Here is an 18928-nt window from a genome sequence, read left to right on the forward strand (position 1 = left end):
TTTTTTTTTTATTTCTTATTATTGTTACAGATGCTTTTATGCTGATTCAGTCAGCAAGTGTCTATGAAAGAATGGTTTTTCCCCCTTTTATAAGGGACAGATGACCTTTATGGGAAATTCAATTAAAAATAACAATCTACATTTTCCTGGCTCATCTAATACAGTGGATAGTAATGACCCATTCTCAATAACTTTAGACTCTCTTTGGGATACACTTCAGGGAACAAATTTTTTTATCATTAATAAAGGATTTCATCTCTTAGTGGTTCAATATATCTATACTGGAAAGAAAGACAGAACTAATAATAACTGCTATAGTTACTCTTTAAAGGGGTTAAGCTAATATTCAGATTCTTTGGTAGATGTAAGAAGTACATTACCATGGAAAATCCATCTTCCTTTTGTAATTTAAATCCAACATTCATTACTGTTTCTGGATATTTTTGCTATGCATTTTCCAAATTCTGCCTTAGTACATCATGGGTTACCTATCCTTTCATTGATAAGAGCAGCGGTGGTGCAGTGGTTAGAATGCAGTATCACTGGCTAACTCTTCCAACTGCCAGCAATTCGATTGGCTCAATATTGACATAGCTTTCCAACGTTGGTGGGATTCAGCCAGTTCACACCACTTCAGGAGAACCGGTTGTTAAGGTTCTGAGCAGTTTGGTGAACTGGTTGTTGGAAGAAATCATTAGGGCAGAGAACCAGTTGTTAAATTATTTAAATCCCACCGCTGCCTTCCAACATTCCATTGGTCAGGAAAATGAAGAGCCAGATTGTTGGGGGAAATTTAAATAGATAGTTTTAGAGGATATTTATAGGTTATTTGTAAAAAAAAAAAAAAAAAAGTTTGGCAGGCTGATTATTGCTTACCATATGACAAATATGCAGAAAGCATGTTGGGAGAGAGAGAGTCAGAGGGACAGAGAGATACAGAAAGAGAAATTGTCGATGACTCTTGGCAAAAAACAACATCTGATCTATCATTTGAATGTAGAGATTGCCACATGCTTAATCATGTATTGATTGTTTTGAGTCCATTTATAAAAATAGAAAAACTTCTGCTTGGTTTTAGAAATAGGGACAGATTGACATCTATGATTTCCATGAGGATATTTTAATAACAAAGATTTTAGATAAGGAAACAGGTTTTCAAACTTCTACTGCTGAAAAAAATAGCTGAAGTTTCCTGATGTTTTCATAGCAATTGCTTATAAGTGTGCAGGTGTGTACGTGGAGAAGCAAGTCAATTATTCTGGAATTACATCTCCAACAATAGATACTTAGTTCAATAAAATTGCCTCTTAATATTATACATGTAGTTTTTCTAAAAATAATAATTCTAAGCTTGCTGAAATGAAGGCTACCTGATAATTTATTCCTTGTAAATTTAAACAGAGCTAATCCAAACATCCAAGATGACATTACAAGTTTTTTGTTTTTTTTTTAAAATGGGTATCTTTGAAATGTCCCAGAGGCTTTGCAATGAAAATGGTGTGCAAAATTACATTTTCAGATGCACCTTTAGAGCTTAAATTTGATTGGAATTGTTTTTAGAGGTACACCTCACTTAGAAATAAAGAAATATTTAAATGGCGAAAAGCCAAATGGTTTGCAATTTTCTGATCATAGTTGAAAATGACATATACGTAACTCTTGACTTACTACCATAATTGAGACTTGACTTTTGGTCATAAAGTTATAAAGTGAGACCATCATGTGACTGCATCACTTAGCAATGGGAATCTTGGCAGTTCCAGTTCTCATTGTTAACTGAGAATACTGATTGTTAAGCAAGTGCCCATTCTAATTGATACCATCTTAGGTTTAGTCCTTCTCAGTCTTCAACCTTACTAAGGTAAGGGATTGCCTCCAACTTCCCAGATATCTATCTCTTGCTTGTCTTTACTCTTTGGCTGCCTGAACCCTGCAATATGTGGCTCTGGGGCTGCTTGCCATGATCCGGGAAGCTGCAGACACTTCAACCCAGTCCCAGGCACAGTTGCTGTCACTATCCTGGGCTCTAAGACCTTCATCCCAACCAGGGGTGGGATTCAAAATTTTTAACAACTGGTTCTGTGGGTGTGGCTTAGGTGGTGGACATGGCTTGGTGGTCATGTTATTGGCTGGGCTTGGCCAACTCAATATCATTCACATCGAGGCACGCATCTCCTAGCCTGGCTTCTCGTGACTGTGGGGATGCTGCAACAGTCGTAAGTGTGAAAAATGGCCATAAGTCACTTTTTTCAGTGCCGTTGTAACTTTGAATGGTCACTCCACACAAGCAAAGTACCAGCAAAGGAGGGGGAAAAAACTCCAGAGATGTTTCAGAGACAGGAAGTCTAGTCCTGCCAAGAATGTAATAAGGGTTAACGGAGAGGCAGTTTCTGTAAATAACACTAGAATGTTTCCTTCCTGCCTTCCCTACAGGATTAGGCCAGTAATTTCTTCTAACAACTGGTTCTCCGAACTGCTTAGACAACCGGTTCTAGTGAATAGGTGAGAACTGGTAGAATCCCACCCCTGGCTTCAGTTATGAAATGTTGATGATGATGTTATTCATTCAGTTGCGTCTGACTCTGGGTGATTCCATGGACTAGGTCTCTCCCCATCTTGCCATGGTGGCGCAGTGGTTAGAATGTAGTACTGCAGGCTACTGCTGACTGCCAGCTGCCCAGAACTTTGGCAGTTCGAATCTCAGTGGCTTAAGGTTGACTCACCCTTCCATTCTTCCAAGGTCGGTAAAATGAGGACCCAGGTTGTTGGGGCCAATAGGCTGATTCTGCAAACCACTTAGAGAGGGTTGTAAGGCACTATGAAGCAGTATATAAGTGTAAATGCTATTGCTATCTTCCAATCTTGCACTATTTCTTTGAGTTTCTCTATGCTCTGGCTGGTGTCAGCTTTGATGATGTCCCGCCACCATTTTATTTGGCAGCCTGGTTTCTTTTTACTGCTATCTTTTCCAAACAAAATTGCTTTCTTTGTGTGACATGGCCAAAATAAGTGAAATGCAGTTTTGTGATCTTTGCCTTCCAAGTGACATGTCTGGTGTTTTACATTCCAATATTTGCTTGTTGATCACTTTTGCCAGCTAATAAATAAATAAATAAATAAATAATAGCATTTCATTTTAATAAATAAATTTGCATTTCAAAAAACAAAAGAAAAACAAAGGAAAAAAATAAAACCAGGAAATGTCTCCAAATAGGTTAAAATTCTATCCCAAGTGAGTTAGATTTTACATTTTTTTGAATGCAATCAGGAATATGGCCAGACTCATCTCCACAAGGAGAATTTTTTTTTTATAAAAACATGAACTCCCACTGAAAAGGAATGTTTCCCTTTATATTCTGAAAGTGGGGCATTAGTACCCTAGACTCTGGCTAAAGAAGGTGGTGCCAAATTATAAAATGGATTTTATAGGTCAATGGCCAGCATTATAAATTACATTGGAAGCTAATCAATAGCTAGCCTAGGCCTTATATCAAAGGTGTGATATTGTAACGATATATGGAAAGGATCTTGGGAGACAGAAGACTCAAAATCTAAACAATGGTCAGATAAGAGGAAGCTGAGCCTGCAGAAGAAAAGGGGAGATGGCAAAGGTCTTGGAAGGGACTCTGTTTGGTTTCCTGGACTATAAAGGCAAGAGGCGGGACATGCAAGACACTGTTAAACATAGCCTTACATTAAAGGTAGAGCTAGTACTTTGCGATGTCTTTCCTTTTTAGACAACCTCACAAGGTTGACAAATATGTTCCAAAGAATGGGACCAGTTAATTAGTAGACCATTGCATGTTGCTACCTTTTTAAAAAAAATATATATATTATTATGTTGTTCATTAGGAGTAAACTGATTACAGTAAAGTACAGATGCAGTGAACAAACTAATGAATAAACGAACTACAGCTTCGAGCAGTCTTTAAAAGAAGCCCCATGTAAAGTATATTTCAAAGGGCTAATTCATGACAAGTTATTATAGCATAGACTCTTGTGCCAGATAAGGTCACAACTGGTGAAATAGCTGGAGTGGAGCAAAGGCGCCTTAGGCACAGTTCCTGGTTTAAAACTTTAAATGTTCAAAACTTGATTTTAAGCTTGAAATGATTGTAATGTTATGTTTGGAATTCAATATACACTAATATGATTTTAGAACAGCTGTTTCAAGCTTAACACATTTTTGAATGCTTGGAACAATACCATAACTTTCAATAAAGTTGAAACAATTTTGTTCCAAATTGAAAACAAATGCTTTGGCTTCAAGCCTTTCAAAATTTAAAACAGTTTGAAAACTTTATCAAAAGAGACAAACTAATTTTCCATATTTAGCTGGATTTTTTTTTGTTGTTGTTGTTGTTGGAAGGAATATCCTTCTGGGTTTAATTCCAAGTGGGGAAAAAGACACTGGTAACATGGAAGCTGCTTGGAAAAATGGTTTATTGATGAACAGGATCACATGCCTTGGAGATCTTGGGCGAAGAAAAGAGAAGAGATGCTGAGAGTCCCTGGGTTTTATGCCCTTTCTGGGCTTTGAACTTCCTGGGGCACAGGAAGAGTATTCTGATTGGTTGCTGTCAGAGGTCATAACTAGCTTTGTAGATTTCCTCTTTTAGGGGAAATATTCTGATCTTTGTTATGTAGAATAGTCTGGCCCAGGCCTTAATTGTTCATTAACAAAGGTTGCGGAGGGGGGGCTGAGTTTCTGACTCTCTGAGTTTCTACTTCTCTTTTAGGGGAAATATTCTGCCTTTTAGATATATCCTAAGATATTTCATTTTTCTAGGAGAGGGGTGGGATTTAACTTCCAACAGTTTCTACCACATTCTCTCACAGAGAACAATGCTATGAGCCGTGCACCCTTGATTTCAAAGCTGTTACAAAGATCTCAAACATTTACACACATATATTCAAAAGTTACAGTCAAAGCAGTAAGAAGAAAAGGAAAAAAAACATGCACACATCCTCACCAGCAGCCAATACCATGATAAGCAGGGATTAGCACTAGACAAACAATCAAGGGAAGCAAAACCTAGATAAGGAACTACTAAGGAGAAAATAACACCCCCATCAAAACTGGCAGAGCAAATTACTATACATAAACCGGGAGTAAATCCCATACTCATCAGCACTGATGAGGTAATCTAGTTGGGTAACAAAATGTCTGCAAGAAATCAACCAAGGTCAGAGAGAACCAAGAATTCCACAGGTTCAAACCTGACCTACATACATTTTCTTCTGTTGTGGAGTTCTTGGTGTCCTTTGAGCTTGCAAATATTTCATTACCCAATTAGGTAGTATTATCAGTGTGAGTGTGGAAGTTTGTTTTTGGTTTATATAGTGTACCTTGCCTGCCAGTTTTGGGTTGGACTGTGGTTTCTTCTTTAGTTCTTTTCCCCACTCTATTGGTTAGAAAGAGTTTGCTTTTTAGCCAACCCATTGTCTTATCTCAACATTGACATTAGAGCAGCACCTAAGAATGTTATAATATGTACTAAAAGATTAGGAAGAGAAAGCACAATCTTATGTTTTATCCCAACAGGTACCAAGCTTATACAATGCTTTGCATTCTAAATGAAAAACCAGCAGAATCTTTTCCTGAATTATATAAGCTACAAATGTGTGCCTGGTTTGAAGAACTACTGACAAGTACAATGGGCATATGGATACAGATGCTAAAGAATTGTTTTTCCTTCAGATCCAAATATTACACAAACAGGGTACCCTCTACAAACAGCTCAGTTTCCCTGCTAAGAACCAAAGAGAATATTCTTGTGGATAAACCAAAATTAAACTAAGAATTAATGATCAATCGAGACAAATATAAATCTTCTTACGAAAATGGGCTAGATGTCCCAGTAGACTGAACACACTTAGCATATCAATGATCATGAGAGATCAACTTTCCAGATTTAAACTAATCCATTTCATCAATAGAAGATGATCTTGGTCAATAGGGTGAAATCTCCCAGCAATATATTTTCTTGCACTGATCCTTAATGCAGTATCTGAAGCAAATGTAAAGTGAGAATTTAATGACATCCACATATCGCTAAATTGCCTCTGAATTTCTCCTAAAGCTATCTTTGGGGGGAATTTTAATTGAAGAAAAGAAAAAGATAGAGGAATTTAGATAAAAGTAAAATGACTTTTAGCAGCAGAATGTCTGAAGGCAAGCGTCATCTCTGTGTGAGTTGATTATGCCACCCTTCCTAATAGCTGAAAATGCAAAGGATCTGCAAGCTCTAATAATAAATGTCAAGGAGCACAGTGGGGGAAAATGGAACTAAAATTAAAGAAGACAAACTAATGACAACAGGTGTAACAACCAGCCTTAGACTTGATAATGAAGATATCAACATTGTAAATAAGGTCTGCCTTTTAGGGCCAGCCATCAACAGTAAAGAAAACAAGCAGTCAAGGAGAATACCTCTAACTTATAGATACCTGTGGAATAGATTTGGAAAAGATATTCAGATGCTGTGATGCCTCTATAACTACAAAGATATAAATGGTACAAGCGATAGTATTCCCTGTGGAACTCTATGGAAATGAATGTTGGACTTTGAAGCAAATAGGAAAAGTACTGACATTTTGAACTTTGCTATTGGAGAAAACTTCTGAAAATACCATGGACAGCCAAGTAAACCAACAATTGAATCAATGAAGAAATCTACCTGGGATTCTTACATGAGACACAAATGACCAGGCTCATATTAATTAATTTTGGACACATTTTTGCAAAAATATAGCTCATCTGAGCTGGAGGAAAAAAATGGAAGGAAAAAGAAGACAAGAGCAATCAGCCACAAAGTAGGTGGATGTGAACTAAATTATAAAGGCAATGGGTACCCTGTCAGAATATCTAAAGGGCAAGTTAGGGACACATCATTGCAGAGAAAATCTATCTATGTGGTCATAAGAGTCAACACTGACTTGATGGCACATAATTAATCTAAGTTGTAGTATAAATTATACGAAGTATGACTGTTATATTATAAATATCTATGGAGATTCTCAGTCATCCAGGTCATGGTTGTCCCAAAGGTGCTTTTTCAAGAGGCAACTGGACTTTCTGGTTTTTCTTTGAAGACATTTCACTTCTCATCCAAGAAGCTTCTTCAGCTCTGATTGGATGTTGGGGAATGGAAGGATTTTATACTCTTTGCAGACAGTTGGTCATTTGTATTGTTTTAGTGAGTCATTGAGGCCAGCTAGAAGTTTATCTGTGTCATCAGGGCCACCTCAGTAGTGCAAATGGGTGTTGAGCCTTCTTGGAACTGTTAAAAGGACCATGTTGTAGACTGAAGATAGGTGATGTTGTGTCCCTCCCGCTCTGTTGAGAAAGGACTGTTCAAGTGTGACATAGAAGGCCTCTTTGACTGCTCTTTCAAACCAGTGGTCCTCTCTGTCCAAATTATAAATGCTTAACTATTATGAATGTATTAGTTTCTTGGTCATTAATGGTGCCTTTTTGTCAGCGGGCATTTTAAAAGATGTTATGATATCCCCAGACCAGGGCTGTCAACCTTGATTTCATTAAGGACCACATGAAGGACCTAAAAATCGCTACACCTTTCCCTAGAGTTTGCATGATCCAGTACTAATTTCCTTCCTTTCTTCTCTAAGGAAATCTCTATATTGAGAATAGAAAATGTATATACTACCTTTAATAGTGGCATATCTGTTTGCTTAAGCAGTGACACCATCAAAGTAAACAAACAAATTGACTGTTTCCTAGTATGATTGATTGCTTATTGTACCCTATGACTATCATTAAGTGTCGTACCTTATGATTCTCGACTCCTGACAAATGTATCTTTTCTTTTATGTATACTGAGAGTATTTACACCAAGACAAATTCCTTGTGTGTCCAATCACACTTGACCAATAAAGTATTCTATTCAAATCCATGTGATCATGACCCTAAATGGATTTGACATACATATCTCCTCCCCACATGATGCTGAAATCACAAAACTGTACGTGATAGATATAACTCCAGTTCTATCAAAAAAGGGGAGACTGTGTGCATCAGGTGGGATTGGTTTACTTCAATGACATCACTGATTAAACAGACATGCCACCATTGAAGTTAGTATACACCATTGCTACTCTCAACAAATTGCTTTTTGTTAGAGAAGAAAAGAAGGAAAGAAGCATTGGAGCATGTAGGATCTGAACAATTGGCAACTCTTTTCACCCAGATGTTTTTGTATGTAAAATCCTTCTGCAGCTGTTGCTAATTTTAGGGAGAGGAGCAGCAATTTAAAGGGCTATATCAGTGTCCTTGCATGCGCCGCAGCTTTTTTTTTTTTGGAAGCAAATGCCAAGCATGGCACAGCTCTGTTGTTTGGAGAGAAACAGCTTGCTTTCCTCTTAAAATAGATAACCTTCATATATCATCAGACTGATACATAATTCTCCATCATACTATTTAAAACAAAAACAAAAATCAAGACTGAAAGAGTGCATTAAATAGGTCCTTTCAAGGGATAGCCAGGTGTAGTTCAGCCAAAGTCAATATACATTTCTATCTTACAGCTGGGTAAACCAAATGCGTGTGTGTGTGTGTGTGTGTGTGTGTACGTGTACTGTCAGTTGGGTGGCATGGTGGTGGTTGGCCAGTTGGTGGGATGCTGCCAGTTCGCACTGGTTCTATCAAACCGGTAGCACCGGTGAGAAGGTGTGTCCCCCACCTTCCCCGCTCGTTCCTGTGCTTTATTTCCTTGTTTGTGAGCTCAGCTGATTCACACAGCAGAGTAGATTGCTGTGCCTCAGCTGTTTTACTCACCAGCACTGAACACAAGATCAGTTTTGAAGCTTAAAACCAGTGGTTTATGGATGCTGTGCACACGCGCAAAGCACTCTCTCTCACACACACATAGTAAAAAAAGGGTGAATCCCACCACTGCACGCACACACACACACACACACACACACACATATATATGTATATACACACACACACACACACACACACACACACAGATAGATAGATAGATAGATAGATAGATAGATAGATAGATAGATAGATAGATAGACAGACAGACAGACAGACAGATAGATATTTGCTGTTTTATTTAAGGTCCATTAATAATAGGATACTTAGATTATGAATGTTGCAATTGGCAAAATGCTTTGAATTATTCTATTACTGTCTTCATGATATAAATGCAGATTTTTTCAAATACCACACACATAAAGCAATTAGCATCCTTTCTTACAGATATCAAATTCCTTAGCCCAAATGTATTACTGGGAGTAAAGCAGAACTTTGTAATCAAAATCTCATATTTCTTGGGTATATTATAAGTCCAAAGGGAAAATAAAAGGAGCTTCTATCCTTTGATTTGTGATTTGGTTTTAAGCTTTTGACTCGTGCAACTTTGGATCTTTGAAAATTGATATAATTATTTTCTGAGGCAGGGATGGGGAAGATTAGTTATATGTATCACCTTTCTCCCTGCCTCTCTCTCTCTCTCTCTGATATCCAAGGCCAGAGTAACAATAATGCTACCCTAGGGAGCTGGTCTAAAATTTGTGCATCTTTTCAATAGGAGAGGAAGGTGTCAACTAATTCTATTTTAAAAAGATACAGTGGGCCTTCCAAAGTTTTGACAAGTTTATTTTGAGGTATTATTTCACACCTCACCAAGCAAAAGTGCAATTTATTCATTCAAAACTCATTGAACTGTTCAAAAATGTGAAAAAATACGGTCCTGAAAATTGGTGATTTCTTACCAAAATTACCAACCAGAGTCACTGCAGCAGTGAAATGGGCAACCTGTAAATTTAATAAAAAATAGTCCTTTAAGGCATGCCATTCAAATCATGACTACACTGTCCAGAGACTGGAGCAGAAATGTATCAGTTGCCTCCCCCTCACAATGTTTAAATAAGAGGATTCAGACTAGTGTAGAAGAGGAGAAGAAGCAGAGAATAGCCCTTGTCCCAAGTCAGGTGAGTCCGTGTGTCCATCCAGCAGGTTTGAAAGCTTAGGTTTATGAGGAAGCTGTAGATGAAATGGATGGAAATTTAGAATGTTTGAATTTAAGCAGCAACTTCAGTCAGAATAGCCTTTCCAATGAATCCAATATTCTATTTGTCATCTCTTGTGTCTGCAATCTAAAATAGGTTCCACCTTATATAGGAACAGGCATTGATAGGTAAACAGAGAGCGTTAAAATATTTGAGGATCTTCGTTGTGACCAGTAGCTGCAAGAATAATTGCCTTTGGGAAAGGACCATTATATTTCAAAGAGGAGAAAACCTTAGTGGAAACTAAGAGGTGAAACCCACAGCAATAGGAGGTCCTGCTTGCTGATGGAAATATGCAGCATGCTTAAAGCAATTTTGGCAAGATGCAGCTGTTATTTGAGGAGGAATTGTGCTGCCTGCAGCTTTTGTAGGACAGTAGAAACTCAAGGAACAGAAGGAAGCAGACACAGAAGGCAAGCAGCAGGGGTGAGAATAGTACATAGTTTTGAAAGAGGACATGCCGGTAGAAACATGCCACAGAATGAGTATATCCAAATACAGCTAGAAGTAATACATCAGGCCAATTGTTCTGCTGGTAATTAACATAGCATCTCAAATATTGCTATAGAGTTGCTTTAGTTTTCTCTGTCCCAGGATGATTGGACAAGAATAAATGAATCCGAATCTCAAGTAACTGATATCAATCTTTTTCAAAATATAACACAAATTAAACACCACAATCTGAAACAACATGATTAACTATCTCTCAATGCTAGAAGATGTGATCAATAAGAGTCAGACAGTCTCTGGTGTAAAACAGACAAAGTGAGTCAACTTGATAAAAAGATCCACCATCAACCAAAACTGTGTTTAAATCCTGAAACAACGACAACAACAATGATAATGATAACGATAATGATAATGATGATGATGATGTTTCCCAAAGACTGTGGAGAAGAAAAAACTGTGGATCATTAACATTGCCATACTTGGTGATAGCAGAATTGATGAGAATCAACTTGAAAAAAATCACCAGATATCAGGACTTGAAAATTGAACTGCACAGACTCTGGCATAAACCAGTGCAGGTGGTTCCAGTGGTACACTGGGTGCTGTGCCTAAAGATCAAGCACTTAAAAACAATTGGCGCTGATAAAATCACCATTGGTCAGCTGCAGAAAACCACCTTATTGGGATCTGCTCGCATAATCTGCCGATACATCACACAATCTTAAATGCTTAGGAAGTATTTGACTAGTGATTTGTGATACGAAACCCAGCATAGTTATCTCATTTGCTGTGTACATTGTTTTTTGTGTATACTAATGTTTCCCAAAGACTGTTGTGAGGTAATAGATTGTAGCATCCTAGCTGATTTAGCTGTCCCAAAGGTGCTTTTTCAAGAGGCAACTGGACTTTCTGATTTTTCTTTGAAGACATTTTCAACTGTGAAGACAATTTTTCTTTGAAGACATTTTCTTTGAAGCTTCTTCGACTTCTGAAGCACCTTTGGGGCAACCATGGCCTGAATGACTGAGAATTTCCATAGACAGTTGACTTAGCTGTTGCAAGCTTAGCTGTTGCAAGCTTGACCAGATAGTGGCTATGACAAAAAGAAATGTAAAACTTTCTGCACCATCTCTGGTGGGTGATCTGAAGATGCTTAAGTGTGCAACAGTGTTACTATAAAAACTGGAAAATCTCTTTCCCGATAGGAGGGGAAATATATAGATAATTGTTGTGGAACAGATTGTGTTTTTTTAATCATTTTCTTTTCTGTAAGGCCTTGTATAACTAGTAAGTCTAGGGTGTGGGCTTCTTGGTGGGGTAGGGTCGTCGGGCTCTTGTGATTGCCGTTTAGAAGGAACGGATGGGTGAGTTCAAGATACAGTGTGTTCTCTGGGTTCAAACTCCATGAGCTTTCCATGTGTAGATCTCATCCTAGAAGTACATCTAGGACTTTCAGTGTGTGTCTCTGCTGGTGGATCTCCTGTGAGGCTTGTTTTCTGAATATGCTCTGTTTTTGCTGTTTTCTCTATCGCTCCTGAGTTCTCTCAGGGTTGGCTTTTCCAGGCGTTCTTTCAATGTCAAACCACCATAAATGGGACGTGTGCTGGGGCTATCGTTCCCGCATCCTATACTCATCGTCGCGGGGGACTGGGCCCTCATCTTCTTCGCTGGCCGAAGATAGATTCTTTCGTGAGTATGGGGGAGATCTCTCGAAGGCTCAGAAAGAGCACATCAGGAATTGAGAGGATCATTGGGAATAGTTTTGGGTTTGGAATTGGCAGTAGGGGTTGTGCTGTAGGAAAGAAAGAAATTGAGGACTTACTACAGTATGTTTGGAAAAATATTAAGTCATATCCGGAGGAGGTAGTATTAAAGTAGAGTCCTGGAAAAAGATAGGAAATTTTTGCACGAGGAACCTCGTGCCCCTTCTTCAATTTTGTTAACCTGGAGGTGATTATGGATGCGTTAGCTACTTATGAACAACCGCTCCTATCACCCCCGAAGAAGGTTTGCCGCTTTACCATGCGATGCGTTTGTTGCGCCGGACGGCACCTCCAGATAAATCTGGGGGATTGTCCGGCGTTAGAAATACTTTGTCAGAGGATAAGAGTTTACCTTTAAGGGTTCAGGTGGATGCAGTTACTGCAGCTATTCAAGAAGCAAAGAATAGAGGGGAACTATCAGGAGATGATTTGGTGGAGTTTGGAGTAGAAGTTCAACTTAATCCAGTAGAAATTGTCATGGATGCTGCATTAAATCCATGGCGGGAGTGGAAGCCTTTACAGCTCAAATTTTGAGGAAGTTAAGCAAGCAGCAAAAGAATATGGTGTTAGAACGCCATATACTCAGGCATTGTTAGAAGCAGTTGGTTATGGAAATAAAATGATTCCGGCTGACTGGAAAGCTCTGTTGAATATGATTTTAACTCCAGCTCAATATTTGGTGTTAGATCAGAAATGGAGACAGCTGGCAGTCAGAGGGAACAGCAAATGTTACCCCAGATCAGCTTTATGGAGCTGGTAATTTTACAACAGTGGAACAACAGAGAGATGGTATGCCTGAGGAAGGGTTCATTCTTCTCCCACAAATAATTTTTCAAGCCATAGGGTCTCTCCTGACGGCGAAGGTGGTGAAGACCTTTACTAACATCAAACAAGGGAACAATGAACCCTATGAAAATTTCATTAGCAGACTGAAATTGGCTATTGAAAGACAAATTGATAATCAATTCGCCCAGAAAGAGTTGCTTTTAAGTTAGCAGTAGAACAAGCTAACACAGATTGCAAAAAGATTTTAAATCCACTTATAGCAAGTGGAGAGCGAGAAATCTGGATTTGATTAATGCATGTAGAAAGGTAGGGAGTCAGTCTTTTAACATGGAAACTTTAGCTCTGGCTTTACAAACAGGACATGCTCAAAAGGGAATTGTTTCAATTGTGGGAAGCCTGGACATTTTAAAAGCGCAATGTCAGGCTCCTGGAGGGGTCAAAGTCAGCAGAATAAGAGATCAATGGGACAGGGTGTTCGTCCTAAATCAGTGTGCCCAAAATGTGAGAAAGGATACCATTGGGCATATCAGATGCTCCTACAGTTTTTACTGATGGAGGAAAGTTTTGGTGCTTGTGTTTGGAAAGATAAATCTGGAATTTGGCATACAAAAGTGACTTCAGAGCAGAAGTCTGCCCAGCAGGCAGAACTTGCTGCTGTAGTTTTGGTTTTCAAAATTTTCACAATCAGGATTTTAATTTAATAGTGGATTCATTGTATGTGTATAATTTGTTACCCTTTGTAGCAGGTTCTTATTTGTCTCCTGGAATATCACCTGATATTTTAAGATTGCTTTTGCTGTTACAAGGATGTTTGGAGCAGCGTGTGAATGTGTGTTTTGTTGCTCAAATGCCACGCTTAAGACCATGTTAACTAAATTAAATAAAAAAGGAGGGAAGCTCCTGGGGCTTCCAGCGATTCAAGATCAATTAAATCTAGCTTTATATACTTTAAATTTTTAAATTTGTCTGGTAACCCCCTCGCGCGGCCAGCAGGCATTTTCTTCTCCTTCTACAGATGCGGTGAGACCTCGGGTGTTGGTGCGGTTCCTTCCAGATCCAGCATGGGTTCCTGCTGAGCTGATAACGTGGGGACGTGGTTATGCAGCAGTTGAACATCTTGGTCAAATTCGTTGGGTTCCTGGTCGGTGCGTTCGGCCTGATCATTCGCAGGCACCTGTGAAGGAAGTTTGGAACAGCAGGATGGCGCATCTGTGGTTCCTGATCCTGTTGATTCTGCCTAATCTGTCCTGGGCTGCTCGGGTGCGGAGAGAGCAGCGACAGCATGTTCAGCGTGCCGGAGATTTGGGCGATGATTTGTGGACAGATAATAATTACATTAAAGATTTGCGCACAACTGCCAAAAACTTGAACATCACCAATTGTTGGTTGTGTATGCACCTTCCTGGGAGAGTGGGAGAAGGACTGACTCTACATGGAGTTCCATTTAATCGGTCTACTTTGCAGACCGGAAAGCATAACATTTCATATGCCATGAACTTTACAGTCAAGGTGAAGACTGCACTGCAGTCTCCAGCACATTATGTTTCAAAACATTACAAACTCGCAATTCTTGGGGAATCATAGTGTCTGCAATTACACTATTAAATGGACAAATGGTTCAGAGAACAACATAACTTGGGTAAATGGGAAAAATGAGTCTGACGCATTTGGCCAGTATCAATATCTAGACATGAAACAGCTGATGAAAGCGGCAAGTCAACAAGGTTATGTACAGCTGGAAGGGTTTTGGTTTTTATGTGGACTGTGGGCATATCAACAAATCCCTGCAAATTGGTCAGGGACATGTACTTTGGGGTTTGTCATTCCGGTTATCTATAAGTTAGATACATTACCTCCTGAGGTTCGGATCCGAAATCGTCGGGAATTGGATTCGGGTCTAACCATGGGAGGTAATCTATGGACACAAATTTCTCGAGGTCTCATCCCACCTTTGGGAATTGCTATGAATTATAGGGATATTCATATTTTAAATAATTTTACTGTTGCTATGTTTAATGATACTATAAAGAATATTAAGATGATTAATGTAGAAATGTCTGAAATTCGTACAGTTACTTTGCAAAATCGATATGCTTTAGATATTATGTTAGCTGTTCAAGGAGGAGTTTGTGCTTTAATTCATTCACATTGTTGTGTTTTTATACATAATTATGAGCCAAACATTACAAAGACTGTTCAGGATATGGAAGATCGTATTGCTCAGCATCAATCTGGAGCCGATGGGTTTAATGCATCATTCTGGAACAGTCTGTGGTCCTGGCTTCCTGATGGATCTTGGTTTCGCTCCTTATTGCAAGGGTTGTTATTATTATTGCTATATGTATCTTATTATGTTGTTTTATTCAATGTATTCCTAATCTATTACAAATGTGTACCTCAGTCTTCCGGCGTGAGGGATCAGGTCATGAGGGAACTGTGTACTATGCCACTAAAACACTAAAATTTATCTTTGAATAAATAAAAAGGAGGAATGTGGTAATATATTTTATTAATCATTTTATCATTTTCTGTAAGGCCTTTGTATAACTAGCAGTAAGTCTAGGAGATGTGGGCATTCTTGGTGGGGTAGGAGTATCTTTGCTCAGAGTGCCTCATTCTGTTTTGATTCTGCCAGTTTAGAAGGAACAGGGAAATGGGTGAAAGTTCAAGATACACAGTTGTGCTTTCTCATGGGACTTTCCAAACTTTCCCATGAGACTTTCCATGGCTGTATGATCTCATCCTAGCAAGGTAACATCTGGGACTTTCCAAGATTGTGTGTTCTCATGCTGGTGAAGTAATCTCCTGTTGAGGTCATTGTTTTCTGAATATGCATACTGTATATTTTGCTTGTGTTTTTTCTCAATAAATACTGCTACCTGAGTTCTCTCAGGGTTGGCATTTTTCTCAGAGACAGTTCCCTGTGTCTCATTTCAATGTCAAACCACCATACAGATGTCTTCATCCCAAGAAAAAAAATGAAACAAATATTGCATGGAATTCCCTGAACATCATGTATCTGAGTCTGGACATAGGGGTGCTTATGTTGTTGCAAATAGGCATATTCAAGAAATTTAAGAATGTGCTTTCTCACCTCCAGTATCTGAAAATATGATGGACAGGAAGTGAAATAAACCTCTTGGGATTCAAGTGGGTGATAAAGGAACATTAAGAGAGAAGACAGTATTCAAGCTTGCAAGAAACATTTGGCTAGCTGTTTTGTGAGATGGGAAGCCAGAAGATGTACACAATAAAATGATAGAAAATTTGTGCTCAGGTGATTGGAAATTGGGTGGGTTTCTGTGCAATATGGAGTCTCAAATTGGGCAGGATCAGTGGTCCATGCTGAAATATGTCCCCAGTGTTGGAGTGACTCCTTTACAGCTAAGAGCTATTTATTAAAAACATCATAGATCAGATGGTACAAGCAGCCTGGAGTACAAAAAACAAGGTAATAACTATTTGCTTCTTTCTTCCTCCTCCTCCTTGAAAGAAGAATGTGGCACCTAAGACAGAGTCTGATGCTTAATTTTGAATAAAGAAAGTGGTTGAGTTCTGGATAATGTAACAAGAGTTGGGAGGGGAAAGATCCTGAAATACTTCTTGAATCTGAGTAGTGCACTTAAGCAAAGTGTTATTTTTAATTAGATGAACTGAATTCTGTGATGAATCCAGCAAAATTAGATACAAAATCATTGGGCACAACATTCATAAATATGGATGGACAACTAGATAACCCAAAAGGCATAGAGTATATTCAAACTTCACATAGTATATGTCAATAGTGATTAAATATTAATGGCTCTTATTCATATGGATCAATTAAGCCTTTATCTATTACAGTTTAGTAAAAAAAAAAACACCTTTTGGAAGTGCTCCAGAAAATTAGAGATAAGTGACAGAAGTTGAAGTCATGAACCACTCTCCAAAATCTTTCTTCTTGTTAAGAAAGTGCAGAAGAGGGATATAATGAAATTCTATTAAATCATAGTTTTTTTTCTTCAAATCACCATCAAAAAAATCCTTCAAACCAAACAATTTTGGGATATTGAGATTTAGTAGACATCCCAGCTCCAAGAAACATAATAATAATGAAATAATAATATCAGCCTCCTCCTTACCACAAACATCAATAGCCTTTGAATCTGTTGTGATAAGAGAATGGGATCTTGGTACCTGTAATAGAGAACTTGCTATTTTTGTGATGGAAACAGATAACAGAAAACAGATAATCAGAATTGGAAGGGACCTTGTAAGTCATCTAGTCCACCCCCCTGTCCAAGCGGGAGACCCTACACCATTTCTGACACATGGCAGTCCAATCTCTTCTTGAAAGTCTCAAGTGATGGCGCTCCCACAACTTCTGAGGGCAAGCTGTTTCATTGGTTGATTATTCTCACTGTCAGAAAGTTTCTCCTTATTTCCAGGTTAAATCTCTCCTTGTTCAGTTTCCATCCATTATTCCTTGTCTGGCCTACAGGCACTTTAGAAAATAGCTTGAATCCTTCCTCTCTGTGGCAGCCCTCAAATATTGGAAGACTGCCATCATGTCTCCCCTGGTCCTTCTCTTCACTAAACTAGCCATGCCCAGTTCCTATAACCGTTCTTCATATGTTTTAATCTCCAGTCCCCTAATCATCCTGGTTGCTCTTCTCTGTACTTTTTCTAGAGTCTCAACATCTTTTGGAAAAAAAGATATGGTCCTTTCATCACATTGTACAGCAAAATAGGGTGCTTGTAGCCAATTCATTTCTAGGATAAAACAAGGAAAAGTTCATTTCCAAATGATTTTTTTATTGGGAAGAAAATGTGATGGGACCACTGGCTAAAAAGGGGCCTTATGGGAGTGGGAAATTCCAGAGTCCACGGGGGAAGGGTAAACATTTGAGGTCAAACCTTGTAAAGGTTTGTAAACTGGTGATCAACAATAAAGAAACCTATCTAATCCATTCTCTTCTGCAAGACAGTAAGGGAGAATATATTCAATAATGTGACCAGAAGATACCATCTCCTATCTGTGGATTTCATATTGAGAAGGTAAATTGCTATACAATATTGGTGGAATTCATGATTGGGATTGAGTCTAACAGTGGTCAAAGATGTATGTCACAGCAGTTAAATGGCAGAAAATCAGAGGTTGTGTCCTGGTGTCAGGTGACTGAGTTCCTTTTAATAACTATAAGACCCTTTTTTAAACTGCTGACTCATTGATTCTCAGGCTTGAAGTAGGTATGTAATTTACTGGCAAAGTGTCCCTTGCTTCCCCAGGTGGGTCATTTCACAGCTGATATAAAAGTTTAGCATGATAGACAAGTGCTAAGTGACTTAAATTGCCACAGTAAGGGGATAAACCAAGAATGTATTAGCATTTACTCCTCTATATTGACAAGGAAGTTCTTCATTGCTCCTAACGTTATTGGTTCAGTCTGGCACTATGTGAGAAAAAGTAGGGATTGAGTGTAGAAAACTGCAATTTTCTTTTCCACATTCCCATTTGCCTTAATGTTTCTAACTTTCCATCTCTAATCACACATGAAATAGCTCCTCTAAATTGCTCAGCACAGCTTAACCACAAGAATTTTCCCTTCAGAACAGGTGGATTGCATTCCACAACATCCTAATTAAATTAAATGCAGATCCTTGCAGAATTCACAATAAAACCATAGTAGTGTCCTTTCTCAAAAAAAGAAAAAAGAAAAGATGCAGGAGGGACTGAATTCCCACTTCATTTAGAGCAATGCCAAATAGAAAACAAAAACCACAACCATGTTCTTTGTTCTCCATTTTGGGCTTTCACAATTAACAGCAGTATTGATGTTTGTTTGTTTAGAAACATGAATGGTGCTCTTGGTCCATGAAGCTTACACCCAAATTTATTTAACCTT

The sequence above is a fragment of the Notechis scutatus genome, chromosome 3 (assembly GCF_049901735.1).
Source record: "Notechis scutatus isolate UNSWTSFEM ecotype Mainland chromosome 3, rNotScu1.2, whole genome shotgun sequence".
Taxonomy (NCBI): domain Eukaryota; kingdom Metazoa; phylum Chordata; class Lepidosauria; order Squamata; family Elapidae; genus Notechis; species Notechis scutatus.